Source organism: Equus quagga, chromosome 5 (assembly GCF_021613505.1).
Source record: "Equus quagga isolate Etosha38 chromosome 5, UCLA_HA_Equagga_1.0, whole genome shotgun sequence".
Classification (NCBI taxonomy): Eukaryota; Metazoa; Chordata; class Mammalia; order Perissodactyla; family Equidae; genus Equus; species Equus quagga.
Genome location: NC_060271.1, coordinates 100,279,906 through 100,302,229, shown reverse-complemented (window position 1 = coordinate 100,302,229; position 22,324 = coordinate 100,279,906). Strand labels below are relative to the sequence as shown.

General features: G+C 52.5%; 2 long non-coding RNA genes across 4 annotated transcripts; one reads left to right on the top strand and one right to left on the bottom strand.

Annotated features, from left to right (window-relative positions):
• Positions 1-4,121: 4,121 nt before the first annotated feature.
• Positions 4,122-20,701, bottom strand: LOC124239087 (uncharacterized). 3 transcript variants are annotated; one of them, XR_006888527.1, is made up of 3 exons: positions 20,614-20,701; positions 11,570-11,693; positions 4,122-4,767 (listed from the first exon to the last, which is right to left on the bottom strand). It is a non-coding gene; the product is annotated as an uncharacterized LOC124239087 (long non-coding RNA). The 3 variants fall into 3 exon arrangements; XR_006888525.1 differs by lacking the exon at positions 20,614-20,701 and adding an exon at positions 17,323-17,411; XR_006888526.1 differs by lacking the exon at positions 20,614-20,701 and adding an exon at positions 11,848-11,964.
• Positions 15,034-17,467, top strand: LOC124239086 (uncharacterized). The gene is made up of 3 exons (XR_006888524.1): positions 15,034-15,071; positions 16,412-16,657; positions 17,332-17,467. It is a non-coding gene; the product is annotated as an uncharacterized LOC124239086 (long non-coding RNA).
• Positions 20,702-22,324: the final 1,623 nt, after the last annotated feature.

Genomic DNA, 22,324 nt, shown 5'->3' with positions numbered 1-22,324 from the left:
CATTTGGCAAGCCATTCTGTGGTAGACATCCCACATATAAAATAGAGGAAGATGGGCATGGATGTTAGCTCAGGGCCAGTCTTCCTCTGCAAAAAGAGGAAGATTGGCAGTGGATTAGCTCAGATTAGCTCAGCATTAGAGGTTAGCTCAGGGCTATCTTCCTCAAAAAAAAAAGAAAGAAAAAGAAATGCCTGCAATTCTGTATTCTCATAGACCCTGTTCCACAGCCTCTGTGTTTTTCTGAGAAAACCAGAAATAAACAGAACCCAGACCCAGAAGCTGGCCCCAGATACATCTTATCCACCCCTCGGGCTCTGGGGGACCTGCGTGTTATAGGGGCACAGCTCCTGTCCAGGGAATGCCCACTGGGGAGCAAGTAGGGGCATCCTACCCACATCACCCTGTATGTCCTGGGGACCCACGAACGGTGGTGCCTGAGCCCTAGAAGCAGGATAACAGAATCCTCACACCTGCATTCTGGAGCAAAAAAGTCACTGAAGAGGTCAAATTTGGATGGCAAATGAAGTAGAGAGAATGGCAAACAAGTACAGAGGATGAGGAATCTCTGAAGTTAATTCGGAGTCACTGCCAGCCTCTTAAAGCTGCAAATGACATGGCTCTCTCTCTCTTTCTCTCTCTCTCTTTCTCTCTCTCTCTTTCTCGCTCTCTCTCTCTCTCACACACACACACACACACATCTTAAGAGCCTTCCAATTTTTTCCTGCTGTGCATGGACCTCACAAAAAGTGACTCAACCTTACATAAGAATCTGAGGGGCCCAGGAGCACGATGACTCACTGCCTTGAAATTTCCAGTGGGTTACACATGTCTTCTCAGATGATTTAGAAAAATTTATCTTCAATGGCTGTCAAAGAAAAAATTGGTTTGGGAGGCAGACTGGGGCGGGGGCGGGGGGGGAATCCTGCCTCAGGACAGGAAAGAGTAGCTGTGAAGGAGACGGAGGGGATGGAGAGGGCATGAGTGCTGAGGACGGGGCCTGTCAGTCCCAGGCCTCAGAAGGTTCCAGGGAGAATCGGGGACTCTCCTCTCAGGACCTCAGGGCATTTCAAGAAACTTTGTGTTATAATCACCTCAAGTAGCAAGAATCAGCCCTGGGTCTCCAAGAAGTGCTTTCATTCGAGGAGGATGTTCGACCAGCTTCAGTGGCACTACAGACCAAAAAGCTGCAGGCCACCGCCAGGCCCTGGTTCCCAGCTCTGGTCACACACTAAAATCCTCTGAGGAGCTTTTAAAATCCCAATGCCCAGGTCACACCCCAGACCAACTAAATCAGAACCTCTGGAGATGGGGCCCAGGCATGGGTACTTTTTTGAGGTCTCCCAGGTGATTGCAATATGTGGCCAATGGGAGACCCTGCTGGTGGGAATGTCGGGGCTGTTTACACCAGGTGGATAATTCCAGTTGTTGATGCCTCCTCGACTCTCAGAGGGTTATTAGCCATTCCCACAAATTCCAGGTGCAACCAGATGTGGTTCTTCAGGGAGCTTGAGAATTTCCCCTTTTGGTTAGCTTGCAAAAAGCCCCAAAGAAAGTAGCTCCCTGCAGGGGAGATGGGTGGCCCCAAAGAGCTGACAAGTCAGGGCAGCTCAGGGCAGGCAGGCCAGGCTTTGGGAGCTAGCGTGTGTCTCAGAGGACAGGGCCCTCAGACCCTCCTACAGGCAGCCCCTGGGTAAGCCCCGATCCCCCCACACCCAGCCATCTCTCCCACCCTGTCACAGGCCTGGGGTCAAAGGCCAGCGGTGAAGCCTGCACCAGAGCTCCTCTGCCAGGTCAGAGCAGCCTCAACCACCTATGGCTCCCTGCACCACAGGATGAAGCCACAGTCCTCATGCTGGCACTGCCCAACTGTCCCTCAATGTTCCTCTCCTTCCCCCTTATGCACGTGGACTCTGCCTCACCAGGCTGCCCCCTCCTGCCCCAAATGCCTTGCCCACTCCTACATCCAGACTTCAGCTCACACCCAAACACCCGTCGGCCCTCCTTTGGCCTGGAAAGCAAATGCCCCTGGCAGGAAAACTCCTTGCCAGCCCACAGTTCAGTGGGGATCTGCTGACTTGTGCTCTTAGAGGTGCAGAGAACAGGTCCTTGGCAACAGGGCAGAAAGTACCCTGGACGCCATCCATCCCATCAACCTCGCCCGCAGATTCCTAGAGCCTGGGCCTGGCACTCTGCATGTGGCTGCTCAACATGTGGCACTGCCAATTTCATCACCCCCCAGACACACACACAGTCACACCCTCCCCTCTTCATCTTTGTTTCAGAATTTAGCCTCCATCTAAAACCTAAAGAAAGGCGCTTGACAACTCTAGGTCCCACCCAGTCTGCGTTCAGTTGCATACTGTGTTTATGTCTGAAGCCATGGGATCTTTCTGAGTCTCCATTTCTCCATCTGTAAAATGGAATAACAAAAGCACTAGCTGCACAGATTTGTTGTGAGGATTAAACGAGGTGATACAGGTAGAGAATGCAGTTTACCAGTACCTGGTAAACTCCCTCAAAACTGTGGCCGTGATCACGGTGTGATTAGACATTTGTGAGCTCACTTGATTCCACATTGGACTGTAAATACCATGAGGGCAAGGACCTTGTCTACTTATATGCTGAGTGCCTAGCATGTGCCTGGCACCTAGGAGGGACTCTGAATATTAGCTGAATGAATAAGACATGAGCTATTGTTTTGTGCGTTATCGTTTTCATTCTCGTTTTTGTTGTTCTCATTATTGTTGTTGATATTATTATTCTTATGGGGTTCTTTCAATAACACCACCAGGTCAGAGGGTATTGTCCCTGCCCCTCTCCACAAGCCACATCGTCCTAGCCCTTTGCATGGTCCCAGCTGGCTGTCAGCATCTTCTCCCCTCCCTTGATTTCTTCACAACCCTCCTCTTTGGGGCCGCTGCTGTACTCTGTCTCTCATTCAGAAGCATGAACCAGGGACAGCAGCACATCCCTGTAACTCCCTGGCAACTCCCTGCACCCAAGTTAAGAACCCCATGCACAGACGGTCAGACCCATGGGTGAGGAGCCCCACTAGGTAACTCAAAAGCCTGTCTCCGAGCACCCACTGCAGGGGACATGCAGCTGGACGTGCACCCAAAAGCCAGGCAGCCTGTCCATGCAAGGGCTGAATGGGAAGCCCTTGGGTCATTGCAGTGGGAAGTCAAGGCTGAGAAGGGCCAGCTTTGTGCTCTACTCACTGGGTCTCTCAGGAAATGCACCAAGTGGGCACCCAGACCAACCACACAACGACCTTTCTGACCCTTTCTTTTCCTGTCTCAGGTCTCACCTTCCTTTTCCCTCCATCTCTCTGGGACCGTTGTCCCTCTTGGCAAGCAGACAGCACCTCCTTTGCTTCAGCTCCAGCCAGGGTTTGTTGAGAACTCAGTGGGTCCTGGGCCTGCCTCTAGCAGCTACAGCTTGAATTCTCCCACCAGTGTCTCTCCCTGGGTTCCATCCTGATCTTGGGGGGAGGCTGGGATTGGGTTGGGGAGCGGGAGGAGGAAGGGAGGTCACAGTTGATGGTTGCTCAAGACACTGCAGTGTCCTATTTGGCCCCTGGGAGAACCGTCTCAGGCAACACAGGCAGAGTTAGGACCACCCACTTCACAGGGCTTTGTTCTAGAGAGAAACGAAAGGTGGGTCTGAGCCCAATTGTCTGCACGCTGCCGTCCCTGTGCTGCCTCAACATGACAGCACCAGATTGCCAGCTAAGTGGGGAATCTAAGACATAGCTCTCATCCCCCAGCTCGGGATCCAGGCTTTAAAAAGAGTGGTTAAGAACAGTCTAGGAGAAGACTAGGATTTTTCCTCAAAAGATTTACAATATGTCCCAAATATCCCTAACTTCTTCTTTGTGTCTATAGTTGTAAAAATTCAACTCGTCACTCAAGACCTTACCTAAACCTTCTTTGACCTAACTCGTATTTTCTTCCTGTGCTGCTCTGTACCCCACGACTGCCACTGGTTATCCTGATCAAAGGCTGCGGGAGACCGGTTAATCCAGCACTCTAGTTAACCCTCATGTTTGTATCAGCACTTTTCAAAGGATTATAAAGCAATGACCATCTGTGATAATGCTACCTTTTCTTTTTATTCAGAAGAGCCGTTGGGGCTCCTTGGGTGACATTTCCATGAATCTCAAGTTCTGTGAGATGTTCATTGGTATTGTGAATGGTCTAACCAGTTTGGGGAATATTGGGATTTAAAAAATGAATATGTTTCTTTCTTGCCTGATTCTGAGACTTTCCTAAATGCATTCGAGGTGGGTAGAGTGTTCTCCAAACTCTCCTGAGCACTCAGCATGCTTTTTCTAGAGGATGCCACGTGACTGGTGTTCCGTGGCCCGGACTTCGGGAAACTCTGCATTTGTTAGGCTCAACGTAAAAGCAACTCTTCTTATTGGCCTTGCTACACAAGTAGTAGGATAATAGATTGAAAGTTTTGAAAAGCAAGTAGCAGCTATTAGAACGATGGTGGCACAGCTCTTCCTGTTGCAGTTCCTTTGACATGGGCTCCACGTTCAACAGGCCTGGCACCTGTTCCCTTTCCGAGGACCAAGGTCTACAGAGAGCTTTTCTGGTCTTCATAAGTTCTTCTCAGTGATGGTCCTGAGAACCTTAGGCCTGGGCAAGCACCACACACATCCATCGGCTCAAAATAACTCAGGGGAAGTCGATGCTTTCTGCGTGGAAAGGTGATCAAAAACACATACACATGTATACAGACCACTTCTACCATCTCTGAGATCTGGGAAATGAAGACAGAAAGAATTGGGTCTAAAAATTGGTTTAATGAAATATAAATGCCGTAAATATCCAACAGCAGGGGAACGGTCAGGTAAATGAGGCATGCTGCCTCTTTGGAATACTACAAGACTGCATAACACACGCAGAGACCGTCATGACATGACATCAGCTGAAAAGAGGCCATGATGCGGAAGGGGAAATTATTGGCCCACAGTTGGGGCAGTCTCCCAGAGAGCACCTCTGTTTGGCCCAATACGAGGAAGCCTCTTTGGGTGTGAAATGTGAAGCCCAGGGAACAGCCTGAACAGGCTGAAAGTGGGGAGGGGAGCCTACTGAACTGCGTAATACAAAAGCAACAGCAGGAGTTTGAGAGTTGGGCTGGCGGCTGGAGGAAGGAGAGGAGCTGCCGAGTGGAACGTTCGGGCATTCCGCTGCTATCCATGTGAAGGAGGGCTGTTGAGGATCCTCAGGGCAGCCTTCAAGGTGTATAACATTCTGTTTTAAGACATTTGCTGTGTTGTCACCCGAGGTCATTGCCCTCTCTATCCTCATGCCTTCAGTATGTGACCAGGGCAGAGCACCCCAATGCCTAGGAAGGTGATAAACAGGACAGCAGAACTAGGGTGTCTCCCACTCCACTACGCAGAAGTCCTCAGAGCTGCCTGGAGCGGTGTTAGCTCTGCCACCAACCCTGGGTATCAGGCAGGGGCCCAGCAGGAATTAGACGGCACGCTCAAAACGGATAACACAAGAGAGCTGAATAAAAGGACTATTTACAAAGGGGTGGGCAGGGCGCGTGTGTGGACACCCCAGGGGCTGGTAACAGCTGAGCACCATTAACTCCAGCAGGCCTCAGAGGGACGGGCAGAGAACTGGCTGTGGGCTGCATGACGAGAGCTGTGACCTTCTGTTGAGAAGCACGGCCAGCCCTCAGTAACCCCACAGAAGGGAGAAGGGGGAATGATGTTATGGGCTGAATTCTGTCCCCCTAAAATTCATGTTAAAGCCCCAGGCCCCAGTATCTTATAATGAGACTGTATTTGAAGATAAGGCCTTTATAGAGGTGATTAAGTTAAGATGAGGTCATTAGGGTGGGCCCTAACCCAAAATGGCGGGTATCCTAATAAGAAGAGGGGATCTGGACACACACAGAGACACTAGGGGCATGCCCCCAGGTCAAGACCAGGGTGGAGGAGGTGCAGAGTTGACCTGGAGGGGCTGACCGAGGGTAGCCACACACCTGGGAGGGGTGTGAACCAATGTAATGTACCGAAAGGACGGGCGACCCAGGCTTCTGACGCCAGGTTTACAAGTAGGACACAGGACAGTGTGATGAAAGTAGGCCACCACTTAGACTAAGCTTGTCAGAAAATAGGAAAAACAACAGTTTGACAGGATTGTGGCTGATTTTTTTTTATAACTTTTCTTTACCGATATGGTTAGGTTGTTTTCAGAGATAATCCAGAGGTAGACTCTTCAGAAGAAACAGCATAATCTTGCTGGGGGAACAGCTGTTGGGGGGCAGGGAGGCTGGAGAAGCAGAAGGGTGGTGGATGAGGGCAGGCAGCTCCCTTGAAGTTTTTTGTTGTTTTTTTTTTTAAGGAAGATTAGCCCTGAGCTAACATCTGGCGCCAATCCTCCTCTTTTTCGCCGAGGAAGACTGGCCCCGAGCTAACATCTGTGCCCATCCTCCTCCACTTTATACGTGGGATGCCCACTACAGCATGGCCTCCCAAGCAGTGCCATGTCTGCACCTGGGATCCGAACCAGTGAACCCCAGGCTGCTGAAGCAGAACATGTGCACTTAACCACTGCACCACCAGCCTGGCCCCTCCCTTGAAGTATTTTAAGTGCCATAGGAAGAGGAGGGTGCAGGCCTCTTGTGTGTGTCAGCCCCCTTCTTGTGTATGACAGGTGATTCCCCCAGCCCTGGACTCCATCTCAACATGGGGCACACCCAGGCACAGTTCAGAGAGGAGCAAAAGCTTGGGGAGCTGCCCTAAATGCCCCTCACCCCTTGTTTCTGCCCCAGGGTCCTTGGGGAGCTGCCATTCGCAACTTCGCCCAGTGTTCTCACCTTAGGTCCATGAGCACCATGGGCGTCCTCCCTACTGAGTGAGACAGGCCAGGCCACCAGCTGGCCGCCAAGCCCTTCTCATTCTCCATGCTGGGGCCCTCATGCCAGTGCCCGCAGTTCCCAGGACTGCTTACCAGCTGCCCTCCCTGCCAGCCCTTCCCTGCCTCAGCCCCCGGTTTCCCACATTAGGAGGTGCTGATTGTCCTCCTCAGGGGGACCTCAGGCTGGGCCAAATGGAGGGCGTTCTGAGAACATACCTGTCCCTCTTACACAGAGCTGAGCTGACACATGCTCAGCTGCTCTCTGAGCCTCCTTCACTTACTGGAATCGATAAAATGGAACCAATAATACAGGGTCACCTACCTCACAAGGCCAATGGGGGGGCTGCATGAGAATCAGGACTGGGGTTCAGAACCTGTGGCATACAGACACGTCTACCAACGGGCAGCTTACAACTAGACTGCAAAGGCCTCTGGGAGAGAACCCAGCTGGACACCTCACTCACTGGACGACTGGAGTTCGTGATAATAGCTCACATCTATTAGCCACCTAGCATGTGCCTGACCTGGGTGCTGTCCATGTACCACCTCTTGTAACACTCCTGACCGTTCCAGGAGACGGGGGCTGTGATTCTCCCCATTGTGTGGAAGAGGAAAGCAGGACACAGAGGGGTCACATAACTAGCACAGTCACACAAATAGTAATGGCGCGGCCAGGATTTAGACCTAGGTAGATTCCAGAGGCTGCTCTCTGAGTCGCTGGTCTGTTTCCTCACAGTTGTGGGTAGCGGGAAGGCACTCACTGCCTCCAAGAGAACAAGCTCTATTTCCCTGAGCAAGAAGCCCTTATGAGGACAAAAAGGACGAGTCACGTGAAGTCTGAAGGAGCTCCCTGCCTTGCCCTGGCCAAGGTCCACCTCTGCCCTCAGGCTGATGAGGTTGTCCCTGGAGAGACCAGTTTGTCCTGACCTCACTGGGGCTCACTGGACTCAGGAGTCCTGCGGTCCTGCCCTCCCCAGAGCGGCTACTCACAGACCCAGCCTGGGACTCACAGAGCTCCACAGGGGGGATTAACTGTGGGGAACAGTAGGAACAGTCCATTTCCACTCACCCTAGTCCTCTCTGGGGGCCGTCACTTGAGCACTTGACCCCCAGGATATTATGCGGAAGCCTACTTGGTTAGGATGCATTAGTCAAATGTGGGACACAGGCTGGGAGCCCTCTCAGGCTGAAGTAGACTCCCCCCGACCACCGCCTGACCCCCCAGCATCTAAGAAATGGACACGGGACAAGCATCTCAGTGGTCCCAGCTGTATGGGTTGGAGGTGTGTGTGTGGAGGAGCAGAGATGTGGGCCGTTAATCTCCCTCTTCTTGACACCAGAAAGAATTGACAGTCCTGCACGAACCAGCTCCTCCCCCAAGCAAAGAGCTGACCGGGAGACTCCCAGGTCCCGCAGTTCCTCCATTACCCCTCATTAGAAAGCCAGAGATCTCCAACAGTCATCTGTGAAGTTTTCAGTCCTCATCTCATATACATCCAGGGAGCACAAGACATCCTGAGGCAAAACTAGACAGTGGGTGCTAAATAACCCACCAATATTGTCCAACACGAGCTTGCATGTAAAATACCTTATAATTCCAATTAATAGCACACACTCATGCAAGGCACCCAGGAAACAGTGAGGGACATTTACTGGATAGGCACTTCCTAAGATCATTTTATGTCTGCCTGAGAGAAGAATACAGCTGCCATAATGAGGCCTCACCAGCTAAATGACCAGAGCACTGGAGGGGAAAAGTGGTTGTTACTTGAACCCACCCATCCTGACACCCTAGGGAGGAGCTTGCACCTGAGGGGGCGACTTGTTATATGAAAAGCTAAAAGAGAATGACCCACAGGGACCAAGAAACCCAGCTCTGGGACCCTCCAACATGGGGGAGGGAACATACTTCTACTCATTTTTCAGTGAAGCAAGAAGTGGTAGAGACACTTAACTGCCAATAACAGAAAACCCAACTCAAAGTGGCTTAAACAATCTCATATAACAAGAAATCCCAGGGTAGGCCAGCTCCAGCAACAGCTAATTTAGCAGTTCAATGACGTCACCAAGGACCCAGGTTCTTTCCACCTCTCTGCTCTGCTATCCTCAGTGCTGCGGTCAGCCTCAGGCTGGTAGCTAGATGCTTGCAGTGGTTCCAGGCACAACATCCAGAGGTTTAACAGACATCTCCTCCTATGAGAATGAGATGAGAAACCTTCCCCTGAAGCACCCAATAGCCTTCCCCTTACATCTCATTGGCCAGAATTGGGTCACGTGTCCACATCTGAGCCAATCACAGGCAAGAGGAATGGGACCATAATGATTGGCTGGAACTAGTCAGGACCCAACCTCTCCAGCTAAGGATGGCCCCGCCCGGCTGAAGCACAAAGCTGGCTGGGGGTAAGTGGCCACTTGATTTAAATCCGGTTCAATTAGTGAGGAAGAAGCTATGTTCAAGCTGTGAAGGCCAGCCCCAGGAGTTGGCATATAGCAGGCACCAAATACATATAGTCATTTCCCTTTAAGTGGTTTGCCATGAGGCACAGAGCTTTAGGTGGCGGAGCCGGAACTCAAATCCACAAAGAGAACAAGAGTGCTAAAGATAAACTGGGCTCAATCACGGTTGTCCCCAGGACAGACCCATGATGAAGGGGCCTCCTTCCCTGGGGAACTGGCTGTTTTGTTATTCTGAAAGTGAGGCCCACAGCAACAGCTTTCTGGAGCAGGGGACCCTCCTCCACTCCATGGGGACCCCACAAGTCCCACTTCTGCCAACATTCCCCAAGCCTAGCTATCACACCACAGCTGCGTTTTCCACCTCTTCTATACAAAGTAACTCCAAAAGTCTGACAGTTTTGCCTCTGTCCACATTTGATTTATGGCTACAATTACGAGCTTTCCTTCACACTGTCCGCATGCCAACAGATATCTTTTGCAAGTCAGCAGCGCTGCCATCCCAGCTCCTCACTCAAATTCCCAGCATGAGTACTGCTGAGGACCCTTCCCTCCACGTTCTGAGATCCCAGGCCTTCCCTCCACCCCGACTGGCTGGGGCTGGGCTGCTTGGGAGGTATCAGAGCCGGGCAAGACGTTGGATAATCTCTTTCAGCAGAGACTCTGAAAGACAAGAGCTGTTACCCTCCCCTCTCACCCCCGACGCGGGATAGTGTCTGCAGTCAAGGCGGTGGACTGCCTCCCTCCTAAGGATCTCTTCACCACGTGCCTCAGAGGGTGCCCGTCTTAAGAACAGACAAACCTCTGGGCCATGTTTGATGGGGACCCCAGCTTCACTTTTGCCCCCTTTTGCTGTCCCTTCCTAGAACAACCAGGCTGGAGTCCAGGTCTCTGGGTTCAAATCCCGGTTCTACTTCTTGACAAGTTACTTTCTTCTCTGTGTCCTGAGTTCCTCTGTAAAATGGGGACAATGATAGTACCTCCCCCATAGAGCTATTCTTGGATTAAATAGGATTAGCTTTAAGTCCTTAGTTTAGTGTCTGGCGTATTATAGTAAGTGTTCTCTAAATGTTTGGGTTTTTGTGAATACGGTGTTTGTATTTATCTTCTAATCTGGAGTACCTGTTGGTCACCGCTCACCGAGCATCACAACGCAGGCTGCCTCCACGTGGTAGCGCAGGGATCCTCACAACCCCCATGGAAGACAGCACCCCGTCCCGCAGACGAGCAAACCCAGGCCCCAGAGCCAGGAACTGTCCAAGCTCTTGCAGCCAGAACATGGGAAAAGGGAGGTTGCAACCCAGGTCTGGCTGAGTCCAGAGCCAACACTTTTTCACTCCACCAACTGTCTTGCAACTCCATCTTATCTGAGTAATTTTTGGGGGAGGAGTTTGGGGAAATTGGAGAAATCTGGGATGTGGAAAAGGGATATCACCCAATTGGGATACAATGCCACAATTCCAGAGGTCACCAGGCATCCTCTGAGAAAAGAAAGCGAGGACAACAGAACCCTCAGGCCTCCCACCACTGAACCCTCAGACCTCCAAGGACTGCGGCTTTTGTCTGCGAGGAAACTTAGTCAAAAGAGCATGGCCTCCAGGGTCACCTCATGGAAGCAGGCTGAGAAACAAAAAGCCAATGTCAGGGCCAGGAGATGGAGAGGTGTGGCCCACTCCATCCCTTCCCACTGCCCTTCTGGGCCAATTCAAGGATGTTAGTTGGGCCAATGTGCTAGCAGCTGGGGTCACTATGCCTGTTTAAAAGGCCCCATGAACTAGGCCCTGGCCCTTTGCAGGCCTAGCCAGAGCAGTGCAGAGCTGGGGTAGGAGTCCAGAAAGGAAAGGCCCAGGGACCGCTCTCCTAAAGCGGATGTTTCTCCATGTGTGTCCCTCTCCCCACTTGCTGTGAGAAGCCCTGGACAGCTCTTTCTTGCACCTTCTTCTCCACCCGCCCGAAGCCTGCTCCATTCAGATAAGGTGAGCCTGAGTCTGTTCCCAGGCAGGCCACCAGGGCCATGTAGGCCCACACGTCGGGACCCCGCTGCTTCTGTGCCGGCCTCTGCTCACCTGAGACTTGGGTGGGGCATTGGGGGGAAGAGCCCCTTTGGACCAAGGCTCTGGGGCCTGACTATCTGAGGGAAAAGGTGGTCTGGTGTTGGTGGCATGACTTCCAAACCTAGTTTCGGGTCAAAGCTCCAGCCAACAACAAAGTCTCCTATTGCTTTGCTTTACCTTTTCTGTGAGGTGCTGGGAGGCTGGGAAAGAGTCGAGCACTTCCTGGTCCTCCGATCATTAGATCCATCTTATGGCCATCGCAGTCTCACCGTGATGTCTAGAGTGGGTGGTGGCAGCTATACTGAAGAGGGAAAGAAGTAAAGAGAATTTCGGAGGGTCAGCTGTGTCCTTGAGCCTTTGGAGACAAAATGGCTGTGCCTTAGGCCCTTGGGAGTTTGTAGCTGAACAGCCCGTGCACTTTCCAGACATGTGGCTCCCATGCCAACAGCACTCACTTAGTAAGAGAGACGAGTCCAAGAAAAATGCAGACACTGGGGGTTGGAGGACTGACTGTGGGCAGAGGGAGAGCAGCGGTGATGGAGAGGTGGAGAAGGGGCCTGTGTCTGTGGAGCTACCTATGCACATGGACTTAGATCAGATCCTTTCATGTCCTGTAATCCAAACTCTGATGACATCAAGGCGGCTCTGACACACCGCCGTGTGTCACAGGGAAGCCCAGAGCACGGTGTCAGACCTTCGGTCTTCGGCGTGAGGATGTGATAGCCAAGGCCAAGGTCCAGCTGGCCAGTGGGACAGTGGGAATGTGGGGCGGGTCCCCAGGAGGGAGGGTGCAGCTGGGGATGCACATTTGGAAGCAGAGGCTGAACCTGCAGTAATGGGTGACTGTGTGGGGGCGGGTGGGGGCGGACGGGGCTCTGAAGAGAGAGGAGGAGAGGCCTCCGGGAACACAGCGTTCTCAGGAAACAGCAGTTCCTGTCGTAAATTCTGGCTCCTCGCCTCCGACAAACTTCCTGATTCTGAGCTGTGTGGCCTCAGTGCTGGCACCTTCCCCATGCAGAGCGGGAGGAGGGACTTGCCTCTTGTGCAGATCTACTGTGTGCGGGTGGGTGCTGTGCTGCGGGACACGGCCCGGACCCCCTGGGGACAGGCGCCACGTTCCCACGTGCAGATGAGCACCCAGCGGGGAAGGGGCAGAGGCTCAGCCCCACCCTGCAGCTCCTCAGAGTCGGGGCTACTGCTCAGAGGGGTCGGCTTGCTTTCTGAGGCAGCACAGTCCCCAAACCGGGATTGCAGGGACCTGCCTTCTTGCCCCGGTTGAGACACTAACCATCTGGATGTGGCAGGCAAGGGCGTGTCACTTCTTTGGGCCTCAGTTTCCTTGCCTGTAAACAAGAGCCCCCTTTCAACTTCAACGTTCTAGAATTCCACTTTTGGAACCAGTTGGTGCCACATTACCAGCTTGTTGTGTACTCCTACATTGGTTTATATTTGGGTGTCCTGAAGCTCCCGCGGTAAGAAAGGGCAGCTGTCTCCCTCAGCAAGTCAGGACTGCTTGAGCAGAGGCCTCTGCCTTCTTAACAGGGGCTGAATTTCATCTCCTTCTGCCTCTGAATTAAATTCAACTCAATAAACATTAACTGGGCCATTGCCTGGCTTTGTGCTGGGCATCACTGAGCTCAAGGAACTTCCCTCCAGGAATTCTTAGTCTAGTAGGGGAGACAGACAATAAAACCTCACTGAGACAAGGGTAAGAGAGCAGGTCAGGGAAGGAAACAGTTCACTCGGCCAGGGAGGTCAGGGAAAGTTTCACAGAAGAGATGGTTCCTAAACTGGGTTTTGAAGGGTGAATAGGAGTTCAACAAGCAAACCAAAGCACAAAAAACCCTCTAGGTGAGGAAATAGACTGTGCAAACGCATGGAGGTATCAAACAGTATAGTCCATGGGAGCATTGCCAGGGTTTGAAATGGGATGAATATGAAGAGGAGAGGAACATGAGGGATGAGGCTGAGGCTGTGAGGGAGGGCAAAGCGTGAAGGCCTGGTGGGCAGCCTACAGAACTTGAGCTTCATCCTGAGGGCTGTAGGGAGCCACTGAAAGGTTTCAGGCAGGAGCATATGACATGAAGATCTGTTTCTCAGGAAAAACACTGCATTGTGGAGGACCAATCGGGGGAGGTGGCAGGGGGTGCTGTCTGGGAGAGAATAGGGGCAGGGAAAGCTATTGGGAGCTATTGCAATAGCCCCAGTAAGAAGCAAGGAGGGCTGGACGATGGTGTGATGGTAGGAATGGAGAGGAGGGTGTGGAATCAGCAGCCATCCAGGAGAGAGAGGCAGAAGGAGTGGAAACCACCAGAAGGCGGCTGGGGGAGGAAGACTCACCAAGGTGCCAGAGACAGTGAGGTGCGTTCCATACTATAGGTGCGGATCATTTTCGCACAATGATGCTGTTCTCCGAGGAAACAAAGCTGGGCTCCCTGCCACCTTCCCTGACCACACCCTCCCTCCTAGGACCCTCCTGGTGGGAGAGTCTGGGACCCCCAGCCCACCCAACCTGACCTAAAGCAGCTTTCTGGATCCCAAACAAACTTCCTCCTCCCTCTGTCTCAGAGGCCCAGAGTTCTGGTTCCCATGACAAGAGGCAGGAAGTTGAGGACCTGGTGAGAGATGAGGGGACCCACCCAAAGTCCTGCCAGTCCAGCAACTTCCAGTCCCGAGGCTCCCCTCGACCAGAGCCCTCCCTCTAGACCTGTGGTTCTCACCAGGGGACAATTTGTCAAAGTCTTGAGATGGTTTTGGTTGTAGTGTTGGGGGGCAGGGGCTACTGGCTTCTCATGGGTAGAAGGCTGGGATGCTGCTAAACATGCTGAGGTGCTCAGGACAGGCCCCCACAACAAAGAACCATCCAGCCCAAATGTCTATAGAGCTGAGAATGAGAAACACGACTTTACACAGGGGTGTCGGGGTGCCCCTGCCCATGGAAGCCAGGAGGAGGCGAGATGCTCCGGCAGGGCTCCCAGGAAGGGCTCCAGTGATAAGAGGAATCCTGATAATAGCCATAGTCAGAGTCCATGGGCCCATGGCACTGATGAGGCCCAGAGGGGCAGTGACCAGCCCAAGGTCCCCCAAGGGGCAGGGCATGGCCAAGCCTGGGGCCCACCTTTCCGGCCTCCTAGGTCAAGCCTGTTGTGTGCCCTCCAGGACAGAGTCCCAGAAGACCTCTTGAGTCCTCTCTGATGGGCAGCACCTGCCTGAGTTTGAGTGACTCCCTCCTGCCCGCTCCCAGCATCCCCCACTCCAGCGGCTAGGGGAATTTTTCTTCTTTGGAACTTACACTGTGTCCAGACACCGTTTCAGACACCGTGGGCCACTGGGGCCCAAGTGAGCGTCTGTCAGGAACAGCCCTGAGCCCACCCTCTCCTGGCCTCACTCAGGGTGTTTTGGCAACTTATTCAAAACACAAAACACGAAAGCCGGGCTGTCTCCAGGACACTGTTTCTGCCCCACTGCGGCTCACTTATGTTTGTTTATAGACCAAATGGGCCTGCGTTTGCTGTTGGTTTAACCCTGCCCCCACTCCCAACTCCTCCCACCCCCACCCTCGGGCCCATGCTCTGTCGACCCTTGGACCCCCGAGATCCCTCTGCCCAGCCTCCTGAGCCCGGCGCACAGCCCATAGCCCGCACAGTGCCCAGCTGGAGTTTGGCAGCATCTGCTGGAGGTAAGGACCGGTCCTCCAAGGGTAACATTCCCTCCCATCAGTTCCTGTTGGGGTTGGAGCACAGGCCTGAGGGAGCCTAACCGTCAGCCTTGGAATCCAGCTGTTCCTCCTCCTGCCCTGTGACCCCAGGCAAGTTCCTTCTCCTCTCAGTGCCTGCCTTCCTGTCGGTAACATGGGGAGTGAAGGGTGGGGAGGGTAGGAGCAGGGTTGTAGTGAGGACTTCTAGCTCAGAGTACTTAGAGCAGAGCCAAGTGCTCAACAGCAACAAGTAGCTCCTATTATTACTATTATTATTGCTGTTAGTCTTAGTGCTCCTTTGTGAAGCCTGAGCACTAGAGTCCTGATCTTCGGCCCCCAAGGGGGTCTGAGCAGGGATGAAGACCACCTCCCTTCCTGGCCGGATCCAAAGCCAGCCTCCCCCAGTCAACCCCCGGGGTGGGTCCCATGCTGATTGGACCAGATAAGGTAGGGGACAGTTTTGGGGGCAGAGGCTGTCTTATTCCTTCTCCCACCATGGGCCCCACTCTGAGGAAGAATCATATTGCTCTTTGCTGTAAACAGACAGTTCTTGAAACGGGGGGCGGGGTGTGACAAAGCCTGGCCCTGTGTGTGGTCCACAGATAGATGGCGGGCCTCGCTGCCCAATGCCAGGAACTGTTTCTGCTCTGCAGGCCAGCCTCTCTCCCCGCCCAGCCCCACCTTCCCCACGGCCACATCCACAGCCCCCAGGAGGTGTGCGAGACACCTCCAGGCAGAGGGTGGGGGCCCCTAGGGTCCTGAGGCTGAGGAGGCTGGCCTTCCGCTTCAGGCTGCCATGTTCTCCATTTTTTTTCTTCATTTGTCCCTATGTATCTGAGACGCACACATTTCACTGCAAGTTCAGTCTCCTGCCACAGTCCTCATGGACATACAAGAATTTCTAGACAACAAGATTTCTAGATACAAGATTTCTACCTGGATACCATAGCTTTGTTCCATCGCTTCCTGGGACACGTTACTGGGCCCCTTCCATCACCTTTACCGAGGGGTGCTGTACCCGATTTCTCTTTCCCAGTTCCTGGCTTCCTCTCCATCCCCCTCCTGCCCTACCCCAGCCCCCAGCCCAGTGGTCCCACGGCCTCTCCTTTATTCCTCACCTCTGCCCCGTGGTCCTGTTTTCTCCCCCGAAGCTGGCCCTGCAGGAGACTTCCTGTTCCCAGGGTCTGGCACAGGCTGACCATCGCCAGGGGCAGGGGGAGGCCCAGTCTATGGACCACTCCTGGGGCCTTGACATCACGACAAGCAATCTGTGGGCCCTGGTTTTTAAATGATCTGTAATTAATGCTGTTTTTGTTATTTAGCACTTTCTCATCAAAGGGCTCATTTAGGCCTTGCAAAACCTGACAGATAAGGCCAAATTTAAGGCTTCTCTTGGGAGTGGCTCCACCTGGGAGGAGTGCGAAGCTCCAGACTCCTCTGTCCACCTTGGGCTCCTGTGTTGAGTGTGAACTAATTGCTACGAAGGATGGGCAACAGGAAGGGGAGAATTTCCATCTTCCCTTTCAGACCTGAGAGGCCTGAAGGCGTTGCTCATGGCTGTCTCAAAGGTAAGGCTGGCAGCTCCTCCAAATGGGACATCCCCAAGCAAGGCCCTGTCTCCCCATCTCTCCAGACTCCTTACACTGCTCACTCCAGAGAATTATACGGGAGCCCCTCAGAGGCTGCTTTTTCTAACTGACTGACTAGCAGAGCAACGAAGGACTCATTGCCTCCTGACTCTTTCTCTCAGATGAGTTCCTTTATTTGGTTCTGAGGATGGCCTGACCGTGGGGCCCTGGGGCCCATTGGCTGGAGGAGAGTCAATAATGTACCGACAGCACAGCCACAGATCTGGCCAGACACCCCCTCTTTGAAGAGGCAACTCCCCTGTGCCTGGAGGCGAGCGTGGGTGTGGGAGGCGAGGGCTCATGCAACGGCAGGTGCCGAGCCTGCAGCTGAGGACGAGGGCAGAGGGGACTCCGCCCTGTCTCCTCTCCTGATCTGGTTGGCAGCCGCCAGAATTTTCATCTCTGCTTGACCCCAGCCCTTCTTTCTTCCCTCCCCTCTGTGAGTCCTGGAGCTTGGAGAGCCCAGGGCTGGAAGGAGGCATTGGTACAGGACCGTCTCCTTCCCAACCTGCTGTCTTGGGCTGTTCCCTCTGATCTCATCCTCCTTCAGTCCAGCTCAGTACCTCTGAAGCTGGCTGTCCTCCAAGTCTAACCTCAGATCTCACCTCCTCCAGGAAGACTTCCCTGAATCTTGCCGTGGTGCTGCCTCCCTTCTCAGAATTCCTGGGGCAAATAAAGTTTGTACCAGAAAGCTGCCACATGCCACGTCCTCCAGTTGTGTGTGGACATCATTGGGACCGATCACAAAAGCTCTGGCTCTCTCTCCTTCTGGACACTTGGAAGAGGTGTACATCCCCGCCCACCTGAATTCAGGTGGGGCCACGTGACTGGCCATGTGAGTGGAAATGGTGAGTGTCACTTCCAGGAAGATAGTTTTAAAGTCAGTATGTACTTTTCCATGACAACTATCTAAGCTCCCAATAATGGCTGCCTGGGTCCCTGACTGCAACAGACTGAGCCCCTGCAGATCTGTGATGATGTGTAATTGTGAGCAAAAATTAAAACTTTGTTGTTTTAAACCACTGCAATGTTTAGAGCTGTTTGTTACTGTTGCATAATCTAGCCCATCCTAACTGATACATGGTGTGAGCAACAAGGATGTCCCACTTGACCAGTTTGAGACACAGAATAAATTCATAGTCCTTATAATTTTCATTCAAATTATAAAAACTTTTGATCCTTACCTCTGCTGAGGGTTGTGCTCACCAAAGCCACTGGCTGGGCAGTGGGTCCTCAAGGTTACATAGGAGACATTTCCCAGAGTCACAGTAGGCCATGGGCTTCATGCCAGGCTGGACTTCAACTCCCAGTTCTGAAATTCTTTAATTAGGTAGACACCAGCCTAGAGCATCCTCCTACCTCTTGGTCAACTGGGCAAGCCCACTGCTTTCATCTTTTTTTTTTTTTTTTTTTTTTGCTGAGGAAAATTAGCTCTGAACTAACTTCTATTGCCAATCTTCCTCTTTTTTTCTTGAGGAAGATTAGCCCTGAGCCAATGTCTGTACCAATATTCTTCCACTTTATATGTGGGTCACCAGCACAGCATGGCTGATGAGTGATGTAGCTCCATGCCCGGGGCCAAACCTGTGAACCTGGACTGCCAAAGTGGAGTGCACCAAACTTAACCACTATGCCACAGGGCCAGACCTGCTTTCATCTCCTTTTACCCTCCAAATGTTATCTCAGAGATGTTGAAGACCTTCCATGCCCCCTGGGTCTCAGTCCCAGTAGTACCTGGTACACCCTGATTTGTTTCAGTAACTTAAATCCTCAGAGAGAGCAGATTGTTCAAGAGCAGATCTTAATTCTCCTAGGGCCACAGGCTTAGTATGCAAATTTAGGCACTGCCACCCCCCCACTGCAGCCAACACCACCACTGCGTCAAGCGACTACAAGGCTCTTTGTCTCTATGACCATGGCAGAAGGTGACACAGCTCCATGTGCCCACAGGACTGGAGCCCAGGCCCAGATGGATCAGAATACCCAGACACACCATCCCCCAGAACCATAGGTGGCTACTAACCTCATACTTGGGTATCTAGCTGCCCAGAAACTGTGGAACCTGCTCTAGAATGCTGCAACGTCTTTTCTAAATTGAAGCCTGGCCCTCAATTGCCAGTCTTTCTCCACACCTCCACTCCAGGATGAGAATTTAAAGCCTCCCTTCCCTAGGCACCCCACGTGTGACTCTTGGCTCTTGGCTAAACGGCCAGCCTCTTGCATCCCCGCATTACCCTCGAACATCGCAGGGCCCACAGCAAACGCTTGACAAACCCTGGTGGCAGGGAGGAATTTGATCCTCTGGAGCAATGTGCTCAGGCACAGCTGAAGGGAATCAAGCTGCCCACAAGCACCAGAGCAGCCTCTCCCAGAAGCCTCCAGCCCTGAGCCTGGGGCCAGGTGAGGAGGAAGGTAAGGGAGGAGCAGAGGAGGGAACAGATGATATCAGGGAATCAGTGATGTGACTGTGTTGGAGGTGGTGGTAGGAAGTGGCCCCTACAATCCAAGATCTTCTCTGACTTTTCAACTGGAAATTTCTGCTCCCCCCGCCACCAGGATATTCCTCACTCCCAACACTCCAACCTCACTTTGCACAATCAACAGATTCCTGAAAAGATGCCAAGGAAATGGGTTTTTGGGAAATCATACCCTATTCTGAATGCCCAGTGGGGAACGCTGTGTTGAAATACATCTTCCGTAAATCCTTTTGTACAGTAACAGCCCCCACGGCACAGATCAGGTGATCTTCTCTGGGACACTCCCCCACCTTCTAAATTACCGAGCTGCTCCCCTCCAGGCTCACCTGGGCTGGAGGTGGAGGCCAGGCTGGGGGACCCTCCATCTCTGAGGACATAAAGGGCGAATAAGGAGACATTCGCCCTTTGCAGGCAGGATCTGAGGCCCCGCAGCGGCGTGAGTCACAGGTGATGAGTCACCGCATTGTTTGTGCTGATGGCCCGAGAGGAAGCAGTCAGGCTGCAGGAGAAGCTGACTTTTCTGTCTCGCTCCGGGTATGTGAGTCTACGTGTGTGCGTGCGTGTGTGGACGTGAGTGCTTGGACCCCCTTGAGTGCACGTGGGGCAGCACGTGCCTTGAAAATTACTGTTTCCCAACACATTTGGGGTAAAAATGACTGTCCTCCTTATATTAGTGGTTACCAAAGTGGAAGGGGGTGGGGGGAAGGTGAAAGGGGTAAAGGGGTAGACAGGTATGGTGACAGATAAAAACTGGATTATTGGGGGTGAGCACGATGCAGTCTATACAGAAACTGATGTATAATAATGTACACCTTAAATTACACAATGTTATAAATCAGTATGACTTCAATAAAATAAATTTTTTAAAAAAGAAAAAAGTGACTAGCCTTCACAAGCTTGTGTCTTAGAGATAAGAGGGCCGTGGACTGCACAGGCGTCAGCCGCGGAGCCCCTCCCTTCCAGGTGCGGTGGGAATGTAGGCCCCATCTGCTCAGCTCTGCATCCATCCCACTCCCTCTGCCTGGGAACCAACTGCCCTCCACCCACCACTTGTTGACCTTGTCCGACCTTGTCCCCTGCCCCCACACCCAGACACAGTTTACAAGACCAGGAGGGGACACAGGACTGGGAAATGGGAATTGGGACTAAGATTCCAGCCTCGGTCCAACTGTTCCCCTGACCAGAAGCCATATAGTGCTGGGGCTCTGGGTGGCTGTTTTCCCCACTCTGGGCTGGAGAGCAGAGAAAGCGGCTGCAGGAGAGAGAAGAAGGAAGCAGATGCCCAGAGGAGCCGAGAGGGAAGAGGCTTCCTGAAGCATACAGCCCTTCTGGGCCTCTCCCCACACCTGCTACTCCCCTGGTCCCACACGTGCCCACCCACACCCTGTCCTCGTCCCACAGGACCAGCCCAGGGGTTACCTCCTTTCCCTACTTCCTGATGCAGGGCACCCCTTCCTCCTCTGGGTCACCCCCTGTCTTCTCACCAGTCACACTGAGGTGGGATTTTGTGTCCCAACCTCCTCAAAGGAGCTGTGGCTTGTTTGTACACCAAGCACAGTGTGTCTCACGCAACGGGTGCTGCGTAAACACTGCTGAGCTGATGTCCCAAGGCCAGCGTTGACCTTGACCTCTCTGTTCCCTACAGGGTTAGTGAAAAGAGCCAGGTTTAACCTTGGTGTCTCCTGCCTCTGTGGAAGCCTGAATCCCCTCGGCTTATGGGGTGGAGAGCAGCTGGTCTCCTTCAGATGTGTCCCCTGACCCTATCCTGGGGAAACTGAGGCAGGAGGCATCTGTTCTCTGTGGGAGCATCCTGGAGAACACGAACCCTGCAAGCAGCAGGGCTTGCTTCTGGCTGGGTTATGATGTTTGGCTACCAGTTACTAACGCCCCCTGGGGCTGGCTTCAGGGAGCTCAGCTTAAGGAATCGAGGGTGTCTTAAACGCAGGACGAGAGCCTTAGAAATCTCCCCAACACTTTCTAAACAAATAGATACGTTTTTACCAATGTGAAATCAAACTGTACATCCTGTCTTTTGTAACCTGTTATTTTCATTCAACAGTATGTTACCAACATTTTTTTCACATTAATAACCCTAGATCTAAAGCTTCATTAGTTGCTGCAGTGTTTCCACTGTAAGAATGTCAGAGTTACATACACATGCCCTGTTGTTGGACATTTACTTATTTGTCGTTTTTACATTGAACAGAACAGTACACATGAATACCGCTGTCCACGCGTCTTGACCTATGCTCTCCCTCGGATGAGTTCCTCACAGTGGCATTGCTCGGCTAAAGGGGAGGCACTGGGGTTTTTAAGATTTTTTGATGCCTGGCACCTAACTGCTCCCCAAGAAAAGATTGTACCAACCAAACTCGCTGCTCTCCAGCAGCCTACAGGAGCGCGCATGCCCTCACCCCTCAGCGGCGCGAGGTCCTAGGATCCTGCAAATGGGTTTCAATCTGTCATAAGAAATAGATTTTTCCCTCCCCTGCTTACAATAGGGCTTCACAGGAGAAAAGCCAAACTCGCTGGGGAGAACTGACACCTATGGAACAGCTCCTACCACGTGCCAGGCATGAGGCACACTCATTCTCATTTAATCCCACAAGGTAGATATTATTGTTCCCATTTGACAGATGAGCCAGTGAAGGTTCAGAGAAGTTGGGTGACTTCTCCAAGATCACACAGCCAGGAAATGGCCAGAGTCAAGCTCTGATCCCAGGTCTGAGGACAAGGCCTGCGCTCTCTCTCCTTATGGCTCCTGGAGACACAGCACAATCTGGCTCTAACCCACACCTTCCAGCCTCATCCCATCCTTGACCTGGCCAAGCCCCTGCACCACACTGGTCCCCTTCAAAGGGTGCACACCCTATGTTAGCGCACACACTGCTAGATGTAAGATTTGAGAGAATTGTTTTTATTGGTTATCTGTACTTTCAACCACAGCAATATTTTACTTACTTAATAAACAGAGGGTTTTTTAACTTTAAAGAAAACTCATTGTCAAGATTCTCTTGGAGAAAAAAAAGAATCCCCTCCAGTGTTTCCTAACGTCCCCAAACACACACACACACACACACACACACACACACACTGTGACAGCCTGGGGTTGGTGTGCCACAGGCTGCAG